This window comes from Pleuronectes platessa, chromosome 20 (genome assembly GCF_947347685.1).
Source record: "Pleuronectes platessa chromosome 20, fPlePla1.1, whole genome shotgun sequence".
Taxonomy (NCBI): domain Eukaryota; kingdom Metazoa; phylum Chordata; class Actinopteri; order Pleuronectiformes; family Pleuronectidae; genus Pleuronectes; species Pleuronectes platessa.
This window is the reverse complement of record NC_070645.1, coordinates 8,371,210-8,387,823: the sequence shown is the minus strand read 5'-3', so window position 1 is coordinate 8,387,823 and position 16,614 is coordinate 8,371,210.

Below are 16,614 nucleotides of genomic sequence, written 5' to 3'. Positions count from 1 at the left end.
TCCGAAATATAATGATGTCTGATAATGATATAGGCTCCTGTAGGCTGCAAGGTAAATATGACTGAATTGGTCCATAGGGCCCCAAGGGTGACAGTGGGCTTTTAAGTTCACCAACATTTAAAGCTTTTTACCCAATGCAAACTTAAAGATATGTTAACTAAACTATAACTGTGGGAGAATGTTTTTTGTACTTCCACTACGAACGTTCCTTACAGGCCAGGTAAGGGTTGCAGAATGTCCCGTAATCCAAATTTGTTTTTGGAAAGTTTAATCATAAAACTAGAAAGTGATGCAAAATGACCATGAAGAGACACAAAAGACTAAACAAATTCATAGAAATGTATCTGTTGAGCAAATGATGAAGGCCCTTACCACAGAAGCACAACGTTCATTGTTGAACGCCTCTCTCCCTCTTGAATGTCAGAAAGAGCTAAAAAGTAGAACTCAAAAGAGATCATCATATAAAATCACCACAAAGAAGATCAAATCAAAAGGAAGCAAAGAAATGTGTGTTTTCAAGTGCAAGTGCTGCAGTTTGTATTATCTGTTCGAGGCTTCATGTTCACACAACATTTTTTTTGCAGCTACATCACAAACCCTCAAATTCTGACACTTTGTTCTACACATCCAAGGTCAATGTTTCATCCCTTCTGGAGCATATTTCAATTAGCTTATGTTCTGTCTCTGTGCTCAGACTCCATGAGAGGCCATCAGGGGCAGCATACTTGAGGTATTATGTTCTAACGAGTGGCAGAGACAGTCACTTTATCCTAAGACAGCAAGAGAACACCTTCATGGCCAATCAGGTCGAGCTAATGAGACAAGATGGGCCGGAACTGTGGCGCCGCCATTACAGCCGCAGTCCGTCAGCACTTTGCTGGTGAAGAGACTGTGGAGGGGAAAGCGTGTGAGGGGAAAAGAACAACCATCATTTTGTGATAAAAGAAGTTGAGATTTAGGAGCGAGAGAGGAAGCGCTGTAACTCACCAATTACATTTCCAACACACAATAAGGTTTAGAGTTTACAGTATGTGACTTAAAAGGTGTCAGACATACGCACACAGCCCTGCAAAGTCATCAATATCGTAAAAATCACCCATATTCACAAATCTCAATAGATGCAAAAGATGTTGCGCTTAACATAGCATGTCCACAAAATGACGATATGTATACTGGACTAAAATCCAGGTCTTGGGTCAGATTTAGCTGCATGTACCTTCATCTAACCAGCCTCAAAAGTGCTCGCTGATTGTAACTTCCAAAATTGATAAAGCCCTACTGATGTAAAATATTTAAATTTGACAGTATTTGATGTAAATACATTGGAAACTTGAACTTTAACACACTTTCACTGACCTTCGTGCAGTTATTTTTCTCCCACAAGGGGGCAGTGAGTGACTTCTAATGGGAGGCCCAGTTCACGCTGGAGGAGCTGAGGGCAAAGCAGGAGCATGATGAACATGCTTTATGGCAGCCCGGTGGATTTCATTTAACTTTGAGGATTTTGGTTATCAGCGGAAGCCAGACTCTCAGCCTGTCGAGTCCTGATATGAAATTTCAATTTTGTCACGTTGTGCTCTACATGGAGACGCTCCAGTGGCCATATGCATGACGTGGCAAGTGGGCAGATCTATTTATTCTTTAGGCGACTGAGCTGCTGCTTTTGATAGAGTCATGCTTCAACATTTAGGGTCAAGGGTGGAAATAATTAGATTGCTGTTGTTGGGTCATTGCCATTAGTATTATCTTTTGTCTTGAGTGTGCCACTGGATCATAAGCAGTGTAGAGTGAAAAGTTTTAGCTGTATTTTTGCAGCCCAAATTATAGTACTGTTTTATATCAAATGTTCAAGTTATGCTTCCCTTGTTAACGCAAATATTTTGTCAGCTGAACCCTTGGATTTTATCACCTTGCTGTTGTAGCATTGGTTGTTGTTTTCTGCTCAATGCCTATTTGAAGGATTTAGGGAAATAGACATTAATGAGTGGATGAAATGATTGGAAAACACACACACACACACACACACACACACACACACACACACACACACACACACACACACACACACACAAACACAAACCATCAGCAGGCCCCTCTTCCATTCATCCATCACTCCTCCCTCCATTCTCGGTGATAACATGCACAGACTTGCGTCATTAATCTTGATCTGATTATTGTCGGCTGTCAAAATGTACAAAATGGAACCCGTGTCTTTATTCATAGAGCTAGTGCATCCCCCCCCCCCCCCCCCCCCCCCCCCCCACGGAGCGTTAGATGACAGCAAGGACAAATCAAATTCCTGCAATTTTTTTTCACGTATCTCAGAAGGTGAGAAGTGTTGTTCTGAAGTCTTATCATAGTTTCTGTTGTTGTGTTTTAAACACTTAAGTGGAGAAGGAACACTATCGAAAGTCATGGCATGATATTGGGAGCAATGCTCACGAAGGCCACTAGGGGACAGCCTAACACAGCAGGATGTGATTTTCTTTCGACACAAATCGCTAAGACTCTCGCAGCCTCTGGACTATTCGTCAGTTTTGTCGAAAGATCTGTTGGCCGACATTTCCGAACCTCTTTATATTGATTTAATTGTTCATTTGGAGCTCGCGTCTGTGCCGGAGTTCATCTGCCCACCTCCTCATTTACATTCCATACGTGGCCCCGCGCCTATGGAAATTAATATGCAGATCAAATAAATCATCATTTAATATCCCTGTCGTGCAGAACCCTTTTTAGATTATTGCAGGAGGGCGACGGTGGATGTGCTTCGCGGCGAAACATGGCCGTGTTAACGAGCCGTGTTTCTCATGAAGAAAAGGGAGGAAACAAAAGTGTTGCGAGAACATGAGATCTGCTCTGCTCAACCCTCGAATCAAGCGACAATTATTTCAATTTGATCAGAGGGATAGTTTAGTTTTTATTAAATGTTGTATATGTACTTAAACAATATCAATCTAGTGTGGATTACTTTACACTGTTAATCTGACTCCACCCTCTTTAATTTTAGAAGAAAAAAAGTCCTGCTAAGATTTTAGTTCGACCTTACTGCTGGATGCAATGACTGCTTTTTCCTGTAGCCTCCAACATCCTCGCTTGTAGGTTACATATATCTGTGTGTGTGTGTGTGTGTGTGTGTGTGTGTGTGTGTGTGTGTGTGTGTGTGTGTGTGTGTGTGTGTGTGTGTGTGTGTGTGTGTGTGTGTGTGTGTGTGTGTGTGTGTGTGTGTGTGTGTGTGTGTGTGTGTGTGTGTGTGTGTGTGCAGGGTTTATGTGTCGAGATTCCGGGGCTGCATTCCTGCACTCCAGTGAAATAATCGAGCCATTCCTGCTTGTGCACAGGAAGACGAGTGAAACAAAAGGCTGATTGGTGGTGCGTAAATTTCAGCACCACAGAAGGTGGACAGCGCTCTCGGGCAGCCTGTGGGTGTGTGTATGTTCGTGTAGATGGACATACACAGAAGGGAGCCAGTACATGTATGTTCACATAAAAATCAGACCTCACAAAAATCGTGGTGTATTTATTTTATTTTCTGAAAGGGGTTAGAGAAACAGTACAAGAGTTACACGTTACAGTCAAAACAGACAAAAGCTAAACCGTCACTGTGATTTTAAAGAATAGAATGCAGTGTGTGTAATGCGTGTGTTGGATCTGCAGACATGTGAGGAAAGAGGAATCATCTCTTGGCATTCACCGCGTGCCTTAATTGTAAGACATTAAATCAAGGTCCGCTGTGAACACGGAGAGACACAACCCGCTCGTCTGTGTGTCTGTGTGTGTGTGAGTCTGTGGTTGCATGTGTGTTCGTCCACCAGCTGCATTGACTCTGCTGTAAGAAAGAGACGCATCGAAAAGCTTTCTCTGAAACCTGTTATTATGAATAGCATCACATTATCTTACAGCCTTCGAGGCCTTTACGTTGTGCGACTACAAACTGTATCGTCATGTCAAGTTTGGCCAAAAATGGAAATACAATAAAGAAATCCCAAACATCTTGCAGGGTCCAAAGAGATCAAATCCTCTCCCGGCTGGTGCAGGCTTACCTTATGTTGTAAAAAAAAAAGAAAAGAATATGCTATTGGAGAAAAATAAGTTAAGGGAAAGAAATTATTTTTAGCGCTATGCCAGCGGGTTTAGTTTTGCGGGCGAAATGCTCAGACGTCCCAGGCCGTGACTGAAGATTAAAAAGGCTCCGTGTGTTCTGTTCCCTTCGTCCAAAACTGCAGAAAGCGAAAAAGTCCTCCGTTATCCAACAATGCACCTAAAACAAGAAAACACAAAAATGCGTCATGAACTTCATATTGGACGACAGGTGACACAATCTCATATTCCACAGTGACCTGTTTAAAAAGCACTTGGCATCCTCCATGAAACTGAAAAAAAAAGTCACCGTCCATGTCCAAAATATTGATTTCACCTAACCCACGCAGTTTTTTTTTCTCCCAACACGCACGCACACTCACAAGCCTGCAGCCTGTACTTGCGGGCCACACGTTAAAACTGCCGCAAAAGGGGGCACGCTGAAGAGCCTTGGTAACTGCGGGTGTCCTGGGCGCAGCGCGGTGTCCCATGTTGGGTGTATGTGAATCCATGACGCGATGGACCGGGACGCACCGAGACGCACCGAGTCCAGCAGCGACACCGTCTTAATGGGACTGATCTCTCTCCGTCAGGTCTTTTCCTCTGACTTTGGGATTAACGGTGCTCCAGCCAAACAAATGAGGCATCTGCCTTCAGCACAAGGGGATTGGGATAGGAGGAGAGGGGGGGGGGTTGGGGATTGGGGTTGGATGGGTGGGGGGGATTGCTGACGTCACCGGGCAAACAGATGTTCCTCTATATTACCCAGCGTCCTCTTGGATCACTACCCTGTGCCCTTGAAACTAGGAGGGGAAACTGAGGACTTCCCATTCCCGGATTATTAACGTTTATCGGCGCAACGTGTTAATAGATCTGCAGTTGAGTGGTTGCCCTCTCTGCATCTCTCCATATATGTGCGTGTGCGTGTGCGGGGACGAAATGCCAACAATGGCCCCGCAAATTGAGAAGCCCTAAATCTGGCATTTGCTGTAAGCGGTTATGCAACATTGCACTATCCCCCCCCCTCCCCAAAAAAACGAGCGAGAGAGAACAGACGTGCACGTACGCACTCACACCAAATACAGACTCGCACTCGTGCACGGGCATGCGCACATGCACCCTCCCCTTGCACACGCTTAGACGCACATACACGGGGATGGATGGATGGTTGGATGAGGGAGGGATGCTCTTGTCATCCTGAGCCTGCAGTTTGGTGTCAGAGCACTTTAGTCCAGCACATCCTGTGTTTCTGTTCCGTGTGATGAGCTGCAGCTCAAATTCACTCCTTAAAATCCGAGTGAGGGTGAATGACATTCAGTGAAGTGGTGCACCGTGTTCTTCTCGTCATGGTTATATAAGTGTGATGGGGTAGTGCAGTGTTAATTTAGGTTAAATTGCATAAATGCAGTGTTAGGGGGATGGCACAGATCTGAGATTATAATTCCAACCCATAGAGAACCAATTGCGCTGCATATCGACAAATGCAATCTGCATTCAAATGATGTCAGTGCAGTGTCCCTGCTCTCAAGTGTGCGCCTCACACCAGACCTGGCACCGGCTCTGCATCTGACAGCACATTGTGTGTCGGAGCCGTCACTGTGTAAAGAGTGGGAACGAAGAGGCGCAGGCTGCAGATATGGTAATCGCACGCTCGCTATAGAACCGAGAGGAGAGGGATTCAGAAACAAAGGGAATCGCCATTTTAGACGGAAAGGTCCCCATCCCACGAAAACCGGGCGACTCTCGCCTCGGCCGTGCGTGGGTTTAGGAGCTGGATCGCGGCTCGTCCGCAGCACAACGCGGTGTCTCGGGTCCCGTCGGTGTGGGCTATCATGACCACCGACAGTAACGCGACCCCCATTGTCCTTCAGCGCCGCGCAACGAACAAACGAGGAGGTGCGGAAACGCAGCAATGTTCTCGTTATGCGTCTTATTCATGCAAAACGTCGAAACACTGCGGGTTCGCCTGTGCCTTCGTATCGCCCTTTGTTACCAGCACCGTGCGTAGAGTGGCGTTATTCCCTAAAGCCCGCAATAACAATGGCAAGTGCAGCGTGAAGCGTCCAGGACCGTTATCCATCTATAGATAAAGAACCGATCACTGCTACTATCTCTCCTGTGATCTGCCGAAATGCGCATTGAACCGTCAGACGAAGGGGAAGGTGAAACAACTCACGAATCTACATCTGATCATAAAGGATCGAACATAAAGCAAAACGCAGACATTACTCACCAGGATCTGCTCCACGCCATATGGTGGTGCACCGCGCTCTGCTCGTATGTATCCGTGCTCTGCAGGTCTTTTTTTTATGCTCTCTCTCCCTCTCACTTCACCTGTGTAATCTTATACTTCACTGCGGATCTGTACATCTGACCGGAGACGGTCGCTTGTATTCCCGGTTCCGTCCTCGGCGGAGCGGCGGACGAGCAAAGACTCCGCTCGGCGACAAGCTGATGCTGCCAATGAGAGCGACGCCGGAGCCTCTGCAAAGCATGGCTGCGCTTTCTCGCCTTTTTTTTCAAAAGAGGGCAGGTCGTTCTGTGCATTACAATGAGTAAAACCTCTCTCTCTCTCTCTCTCTCTCTCTCTCTCTCTCTCTCTCTCTCTCTCTCTCTCTCTCTCTCTCTCCCCCCCCTCTCCCCCTCCTCTCCCCCTCCATCTCCCCCTCCCTCTCCTCGCATGCACACGCCTGCACACACGCATTAATACATACAAATGCACGCTCTCGCTCACACGGATGCAAATGGAGCCCCACGCGCGCTCCAGAAAAAAAAACAAAAAAACTCCAGTGTTTTTATTTTATTTTATGAGTTTTTATATTTCTTTATTTTCGTGCATGTAGTGTCGCTGATGAACTGGTTTTCTGTGCGCAGTGAAACACCGACAGTGTAGTCGGCCCGTTGTACTTTATATGTGCAGCCATAACGAGCCTGCTGTATAATTTATTGCAGCTCCACATTAGGAATATGTGCAGTCGGATCGTCGCCGCAATTAATCATGTTTAATGCCGTTTGTCTTGAGAGGTTCATTAGTGCGTTGCAGTCGCTGATAACAAACTCGATCTCCGTAGATTGTGTGAGTCCAGTTGTGTTGTGGATGCACGTGTTTTTGTTTCGATTAAAGGTCTAAAATTGCAAATACTAAAACTACGCAAACCATATCCCAAACCACAAAAGGGAAGCACGTTATTGTTTTCTTCTCACATTCGAATCCATTTGTGCTGCTCGAGGTTTTTATTCCTGCAAAAGCACAGAGGCTGTGTATAGTTAAAGGGAACCATTGGTGGAGCATTCAGCACTAAGGTAGTAATTGATTGGAGCAAGTGGCAAGTCCTGCGCCTGTGTGTACCCCCCCCCCCCCCCCCCCCTACCTCCCTCCTGCACCCTGCAGTGACTGACTCCCAGGCAAAGGTGTCTAAACCCGGGCCCCGTGGATGATGTCATTGGACTAACCTCGCTAACCCCTGCAGCCAAGGCGGAACGCACCGGCCTGCTAATGCCTACTTATACCTACTTATACCTCCAACCTATTAATATATAGCCTGATCTGATTCCAGCATTGGAAATAGCCTGTAGGTGTTATTCGCGGTCCACCCCCCCCCCCCCCCCCCCCCCCTCTCTCTCCTTCTGCCATCTCATCCTGTGCATGCGCATCCCTCCTCTGTTTCACAGTTTCACTCTGTTACTGTTTTATTGTTTCACCCTCTTACAGTGTTTTGGGCCTTTGACGCCAACCAGTGCGATGATGCAAGGGTGGTGGTGTGATGCAACCCGGGCGAACGCACCACTAACAGCCTCAACGTTTTGTCAACATTTGTACTCTTTATTTAGAGGGGGTTAAAGAGGGGGAGTCTAGCGGGGGCTTGCGTCAGGCTACATGGAGAGGGAAGTTTGAAAGCTGCTTTGAGAGAGGGGTGGTGGTGGTGGTGGTGGGGGGGCTGAGGCTATTGTTCCCCCTGAAACAATGGGAGCTGCGGGGCGACATGCAGCGGTGCGCACATGAATGGCAGGGCTCCGGGATGTGTGTGTGGGTCAGTGGTCCGGGGTCCCCGCCGCAAAGCCCCTCTCCCAGCGCCTCACAATGAGCGCGCACAAGGTCGGGAGCTCCGCGGGGTCACAGGCCACCCCCCTTTTGTCCTGCGCTTCAAAACACATAAACATTTATTAATCAAGAGAAAGCCACTGGATTTGCATGGGGGGGGGCGTAAAGGAAGTGGGGAGACAGAAATACATACTAGTGGCTGCAGACGCGCATTCCATTATTTGGGCTGAGGTGGAAGTTTGTAAAAGTTGCAGCACTAATAAGAGGGAGTTGTGCGCAGCAGCAGGATGGAAACACGCGGCCACGCGGGACCGTTTGGACTCGATATCAAACCTCATTCTTCTTCTGTTGGATTTGCGTACGCCATCTCTGGAACGGGATGTCAGGCGACATGTCGTTCTCCACACCTGATGGCAGGAAAGAGGGGAGGGACAGCCGCAGCACTGAAGCGACCTGACGAAATGACTTGAAAATAATGGAGTCAGTGGCAGCCGCAGTGTCACAGTGAATATTTACATGAAAGCACACGGGGGGGCTGCAGGAGCCAAACGCCCTCCACACGCACATGGAGAACAGAACTAGGAGGCGATGTCGAAATGATAATGTTTTGTGTCTTCGTGCATTTTCAACAACAGCTATTCAGTTATTTGGTGACATTAAAATCCTAAAGCAGGCCTCCTCCCCCTCCCCCTCCTCCTCCTCCTCCTCCTGCTGCTGCTGCAGCTTGGCCACATGACACATAGGCTAAGAATTAAAAAAATAGTAATCAACTTAATTTCAGTCGAGATCAAATAGCACTTGGCACCGGTTAAAATAACACCCACATTAATTTCGTTTGAAAGGTGCTCGTGGGCATTAAAGACACCTAATAAGCATCGGTGTTGTTGTGTTTGGGAAACAGTGGAACGAATTGGGAACCGAATCGAAACGAAAACACACGAGCCTGTAGGACGAGGCTGCTGCTGCAGGCTGTGTCCTCTGCTGCAGCAGCAGCAGCAGCATTAGCAGCAGGGTTTATAAACGCTGTAGGTTTCAGCAGTGAGATGCTTCAGTATCTGCAGCCTTTCTATCAGCTCCCCCTTTATTTTCTGCATCATTAAAAAGGCCTCCCCCCCCACAACATCACACAATTCTCTATATTCTCTATAAAATGTGCATCAAAGCTGGTTTGACCAGTTCAACTGTTAATTCAATTGTTTTTACCTTATCAATAATTGATAGAAAATAACCATAATACATTTGTTAGGAGTCCTGCAGCCATTAGTGTGATTTAGATTTTTATTTTAGATTAAATTTTGTATTAAATCATAAACAGGTTTTAATGAAGTTAACTACTTAATAGTGAAATTTGGTTTTGAAATATATATATAGATGTATTTGCCTTCAAGTGTGTATATATGTATATGTGTGAAGCTGTAAATTAAAATAACATTACAATCATTGTTTTAGGATATTTAAATATATTTATTTTGCCTGCGATCTTGAATATTCATGTAGAGAAGTTGGAAGACGTCTGTTTCTGGTTGGTTTCGGTTTGTATCGGTTCCCTGACTGAAATCAAAAGATGCTGTAATGTCTAGAATGTAAAATCAGCAGCAAAGACAATTAAACTTATACCAAGATATAGATAAAGAAGGTTTCTAGTTCTTTTTTATAATGCACATCATGAGTATAATAATTACCCCCCCCTGTATGTTTCTTCAACCAACTTGTAAGAAATGTATTGATATTAATTCTTCTGAAGAATTAAATCCATTTAATTTAAAAAACATTTTCCATTTTTCACTGGCTGAAAACTGCTTTCTGACACAAATCATTAATCAAAACCTTGACTTTAGAACCAAACATATGTATGTTTGGTTGTTATAAGAATACTTGATGCTAATAACAATAACTTTGTCATCAGTAGCTTGTTGTTTCTTGAAATAAACCTTATCGTTTAGCGTTTTGCTTTTCTCTACAAACATAATTTTCAGACATCTTGACAACATCAAGCATCTCTAACAGCATCAGTTCCACTATAAAAACATCATCTTGTGAAATCCGTGTTCGTAAAATGACGATATGTGGGTCATAATGATATATGTGCCACAAATCAATGAACAGCCTCGAACTGATAGTGAATAACCCAGTACACGTATATCCTGGTTGGTTTCCGGTTGTGACCTCATTGTTACTTTTCTCCCCGTTCTTTTTATAATTTTTTATTTACAAATTTTTTCAGGGCAAACAAAATCCTGAAGGTAACATGTGTCTGCATATAGGACGAGCGGGGACACTGCGCTCCCCAAGCTAACATCAAACACCAAACAGCAGTTGTTATTTCATGGTTGCGTGCGAGCAGAAGCAGGTCATCTGCACTGGGCTACAGGCCTGCTGGCTGTGTGTGTGTGTCGTGTCCTCCACTGTGCATCATCCCTCGTGCTACACACAATTTGTTCTCCGCTCTGTATCAAATCCTATCTTTCATATTTATTGCTTTAGTTGCTGTCGAATTTTACACATTTAACAACATCTGTAATTTCAGAGGGGGCGAATCAGAGAGGAGGAGTGTTTATTAGTAGAAGTGTGTAAAAAAAAAAAGAGAGGGATCTCTTGAAATTAAATGTTGTGAAGGCGGTTTGTAATTTGACTCAGTTAAGGTACATTTAAGAGTTCTTTGGATGAAGCTATTTTTTAACTATCATGCAAAATTTGCCTCATATTGTACAGGGCGAATTCCAGTCCATTAAAAAAAGGTTGTTTGATTTTCTGGAAGGATGATATCACTGATGTGTTTCACCCCTTACGCCAAGAGAACATTTCTATCAGGAAACCGAGCCCTGTCCCTTATCACTGAGACAGGTACTTTGCGCCCTCGCATAGTGTTTTGTGCGAGTGAAGAGGGGATGAGTGTGTGGGACCTTCCCCCTCTGACATTAGCGGGGGGTCAAATGTGCATGTAGGGCACCTGGCTCTCCACCTCCCCTCTCTCTGTGATGTTAAATGTCAACCAGCAGCATCCAGAGAAAGCAAGGCGCGCCTCCATTCTAATGCTTATGCCAGAAGATCATCACGTCTGACTCCCAAAGCCATGTTTCTCTTGTGTCGGGCAATTAACGCTGTGAGAGAGGGGGAATTTACAGAATCATTAACCTAAGCTTTTTTATGTCTGTGAGTAGGATGGTGTGAGGGTTGGCGTGCTGAAAGTGAAAACCCCCGGCTTTAATATAAATTTAAAATGAGCGGCTTAATCTTGATGTGTCTCGGACAGATACGTGTTAACAGCGGCTCGTGCCTTTTTAAACGTGGTGAAGACTCTTGTCCTCCATGTGTGAACATTACGCGGTAATTGCATTAAACACATGAATTAATTTATTCTGGACACAGGTGCTCATGCTTCTGGAAATCCTTTTGCTCTAATAACTCGTGTTCCGCCGCCGCTGCCTCTGCTCTCCTCAGTCACAGTTATTTTTGGAAAATAGTCGCAGCAGGAGTGATATGATCCGACCACCGATGGTACAAGGCGGCGTGGATTAAGGCATAGTTCAATAACTGCATTGCACATTTATCCAGTCGCCTCTGTGATTCGAGGTACGCGCTTCAGAGGTGTGTCTCGCTCCGAGGTGCTCCAGGGGTTAGATGTAAATCTGCACTATCAAACAGAGAAGAGTCCTCGCTCGGAAATGGCAGCAGTCAGGACCTTCTGCTGCACTTCCACTGTTCCCTAATAGAAATCCTATTGAGGCCCAATCAGCAGGTCTGTTCCAGGCTTGTAAGTGGATTCCCCCCTCCCCTACACCCCCAAAGTTTATGAAATAGGGGTCAATGGGTCTGTTATTGTTTTTCTCTGCCTCTTTATCCCCACGTAGGCTTGTGATGTCAACGGTGAGGAGCCGGGGAGCGCAGAGCCCAGGAGAAAAAAAAAACCCAGAGAGGAAATAACTGCTATTATGATCTGTGTGTGTGTGTCTACCCTCTACTGGGCTGCGATTGTTCCAGTGGCTATGGACGCGTATCCATACGAAGAGAAGAGAGAGGTAAATATCACTTATGCTCCAGCAGGTTGAAATGAAGAGAGCTGCTGAAAGTCTCCAATTCATCACCAGGCATAAGAATCACTGTCTCCCAGATGGTGCACAGTTCATTTTACCATAAACTCCCTCGTAAAATCATTTAATATTTAAACAATATTGTTATACGTGCCATTTTTATACAGCTCCTTACACGTTTCACAGCAGGACACTGTGGTGGTTACGTGTACAGATGCAGGGTGTGTGCAGCTTTTCACATTTTTCTTTTTCTTCCCACCGTGGTTCTGTGCAGAGCGAAATGAAAACAAATGACTGTTCTCTAATGTGACTGTGAAGAAATGCATTTTTTTAACCGATGCGTTTATGTCAGAGAAGCGCTGGTATTGTTTTCCATGGTTTTACAGCCTGGTGCCATTTATTAAATGAAAGTGGGGATCTGTTATGAGCGGGAATTTTTATGCCTCTGCCTGCAATGTGATCATTGCGCCAAAGCACGGTCATAAATTTCCTTTGATATAATTGTATTAATGCAGCGAGTAATGGATGAGCATATGTTTCACTCTGATTACTATCCCTCTCTGCCTGCGTGTCCTAGCTGCCTTCCCTTCGCCTGACTATCGGAATGAGAGTATGTGGCTTGAGTTAATGCTGATTGCAGCAGCTGCCAACACATGAATCTCCATGGCAACAATAACGGTTGCCAGGCAACCATGCTCTTTTAGGGACACTGAAAGAAGCCCAAAGGCTTACTAAAAATATATATGGGAATAGTACTTCTCCAACGCCTTAGCCATATGCATTATGCACAAAGCGACAAACGGTTAAAAGCCTTAAATCCCTGCGTGTCATTTTCCTTCTATTCAGCTGCAGTGTGCAGTTACCCTGATGCTCCTCGTCTTTGGCATGAGCGCTCCGCTCTAAATGGCAGCCACAAATACCGATATCTCTGGTGGCATTAATAGACAGAGCCGTGACAGAGGGCTGAATGCTTCTTTAAGGGTGTGTGGTGCGTTCAGGGCTGTGGACAGCCTGAGTCAAGAAGATAGTGATGGTTTTTCACACTTGAAAAATGGGGCAACTGTCGGCCATCTTGGCTCCTGCATTGAGCTTCCCCTCGCCGCTCACACAGACCCAGGTGGCATGCGCACACGCTGTGGAACAAAGCATTCCATCAGCGCAAGTGACATCACTGCAGTCAGCTCAGCTGTTTCTGCCTGCGCTATAAATAGTGTGGCAGAAAGAGCGGCTTGCCTATGCAGAAAAAATTTAACTCCTGACCCGGAGCGTTGAGAGAAATAGATTTTTTCTTACTCCCAAGGAAGTGGTAAACTGGATCTTTGCCAGTGCATCAATCATGAGATATGGGTGTTTGTTCATGCTCTCCTTATTGTTGAACGTCCTTGCACAGTTTTCTGTAAAAGTGTGATGTATTATCTTGTGCTCTGGTGAATTTATGATCAGTGACTAAGCTTTAAAACACAGGGATGGAAATTTTTGAAGGATATAATAAAATCTGGATCCTTTTGAGGTTTTTCAGATATAACTAAAGGGTTTGAAATACCGTTTTTTATTTATGACTATTGATTCAATAGTTTTTGTTATTTATTGTGAACAATTCTTTGCTCTGTTGCATTTCATCTGGTTTTATTTTTGTGTTAAAGATGTTTTAATCACATTGAGGATCTTCAAATGGGGAAATGACTTTTATTTATGTTGATAATCTTGTTTTCTCGTTGAAACGGATAATTCAACCTCCAGTTGTGAAGCATGAAATTGCACAGAGCAGTGACATTTGGATTCCTTGCATTGGCTCCTGTTAAATCAGTCAGACCTGCGCCCTGGCTGATAAAGCAGCATGTCTCACAGACAGGGAGCCTCCAGGTGTGGCTTCCTAAAGTAACTGCACTTTATTCATTTTGTCAAACTAATTGGTTCCTTGACGTCAGAACTGCAGTTGTGCTTTTATCGTGGTTTATAGACGTATTGTTTGGCCCTGTTAGCTGTGAGTTGTGCTGAAAGGGAATGTCGAGGTGAAGCCTCGTGGCGAATGCAAAGATAAAGCGAAGGGAGAAAAGCAAGGGAGGGAGAGCTCAGTCACACACGCCGCTGAGAGCAGGAGAACCAATCGCAGTCATCGATAATGCAGCATGTCCTCTGGCTTCCTGCGGTGGCTCTTGCCCATGCTCTCTTCCAATCACACGCACACACCCCGATGCACGGCTGGCTGCGGCTGATGAAGTTATCCTTCCCTGTTTCCTTTGCGCGGCGAGTCCATCCAGCCGGGCTGAGGGTCGTGGCGTGGCTGGCCGAGCGCCAGGACGTGTGCTGGGGGCTATGCCACGGCGTTGGCCCTCGCAGGCTGGCAGCATTGAGGAGGGTAAAGGCATTCAGGAGCGTGAATGTCCCTTTGTCTCAGAGCAATGTGCCAGGCTAGCTCTAATGAGGCAACTCTTTGTGGCAGGCCTCTCAACATCAAGTGGGCTGGTGGACTCATTAACCTGACTACTGCAAATAAAGCAGGCAGGCACAAGAGACGCCTATGATAGCACACTTAAGGCCCCTGCTGAATCCCCCCACCGCCGCCATCGTCCCTCCACCTCCTCCCTCTCCTCTGTTCCCTCCAGTCTCCCAGGCTTTCTGGGGCTTCCTCTGATAGGAGGAAATCAGCCTCTGGCCTATTTCAGGTGTCCCAAATAAGGGATGGGGGGTGATTTCCATTTTCCTTATTCCGTCTCCTTCATACCTTGAGCTTTAATCAGTTTTTGGCTCCGTTCTGTAACCTGGATTTTGCTGAAAAATGAATGAACTGGGTGCGTTCACTCCAGTGGAACAGATGTACTCAGCTGGTGCAAGTGGCTCCGTACAAAGTGTTTCGGAAAAATGTGATGCCATCTCTTATATTAATTTACTAACATATCTTTCTTTGCTCATTGTTTATATACTGGTTGAAGCATATACCTGTCTGCAAGCTTTGAATATATTTAAAGACTGCAGTTTGTTTTAATACAGTTACAGCTCTGTTGAATTGTTCCTCAAACACAATTTGGTTTTGGGTATTGAAACACATGTCAGTATATTTTGCTGCACACTGTACCCGGTAATAACAGCCTGTTATTATTTGTTGCTCTAGTTCCTTTGGTTTTTATCAGCAGCAGCACAACAAAAGCACAGTCAGATAAACTACAGTCTATTCTGTGTCTTATTCAAAATTGAAAAAATGACTAACGGTAGGAAAAGTGTCAATCTGCTTTTTCTTTTCATTTCGGGAGATAATAGTGTTTTAACATTTCTAATTTATTGTTCTTCTCGATTTCATGTTCTGAGTGAGGATTTTTAGGTGAAATAACGTTTCCAAAAAAGAATCTGACGAGTTTCTCTCTCTGTGCTTCTCGAAGTTGAACCGCTGTCAGTCTGTCAGGTTCAGTTTCACGGTTAATGAGTCAAGTCTCTTTATACCATCTTGAATCTTTTAAACTTATCAACTTGGCCGATGCGTTGATCAGCTTGACTTATTTAGGTCAGTGAAGCCTCTATGAGTCGTTCTACCAACTAACGAAGCAGTTGTAATGTCGAAACGAGGCATCGTGAGCAAGTCTGCAGAAATGGATTTGCTAACTTGTTTTGATGAATATTTTTATAGTGGTGCGGAAGTCGTAAAGCTCACCAATGAATTATGCATCCCAGTGAAATTGGGTCATGAGCAGCTGTTCTGTGCACACGGACAAGGACGGGTCAGATACTAATCTCACGTTATCATAGTGTGTTGTTTTATATTTCTCCTTATTATTTATCTCTCATGTCCCTGCTGGTTATTAACGCTCAGCGTTATTGCTAATGGGTGTGGACCTCCCAGTTATTGATTCGATGTTAATGTCATGTACTGTTTGATATATGGCCTTTGAAATTGCTCAAGCATTTGATCAGGTTGCTCGTATGTAGATTAGATTCATTAGATATTCCCCCTGCTATTTTTCATGATGTTTTCCCACATTCATTTTATGGCCTCTCATTGTCCTCTGTGCACAGTAACTGATTTTAATCTGGGCGATGTTGTGTACACTCAACGAGCTCTGTGCAAATTCAGGCTGCAGCAGCGCAGAAGAGGCGAACGCCACAATAAGCACTAATCGTGCAAGAACCTCATTTTCTGAAAAGGAATATTCATACCAACATCAAAGGGGTTAGCACTCCTGACACTGACAAATTGCAGATGAGGTTTCATTAATTAAGTAGGCCACTAATGTTTATTTTAATGAAATTTACGGTTGCATTATTGATTTTCCACCACAAAATTATCTGAAACGATGCACGTGAGAAAAGGGAGGATTGATGGTTATTTGGAGAGGGGGGGGGGGGTGTCTAGGTATATTTGAAACCTAAAGAGAAACGGGGGAGAATGTTCGGAATCTTTATAGCTGCCAGCAAGAACATGCACTTAAATATCCTGAGAATGAAGGAAAGGAGGTTTGCATTTAAACTGCA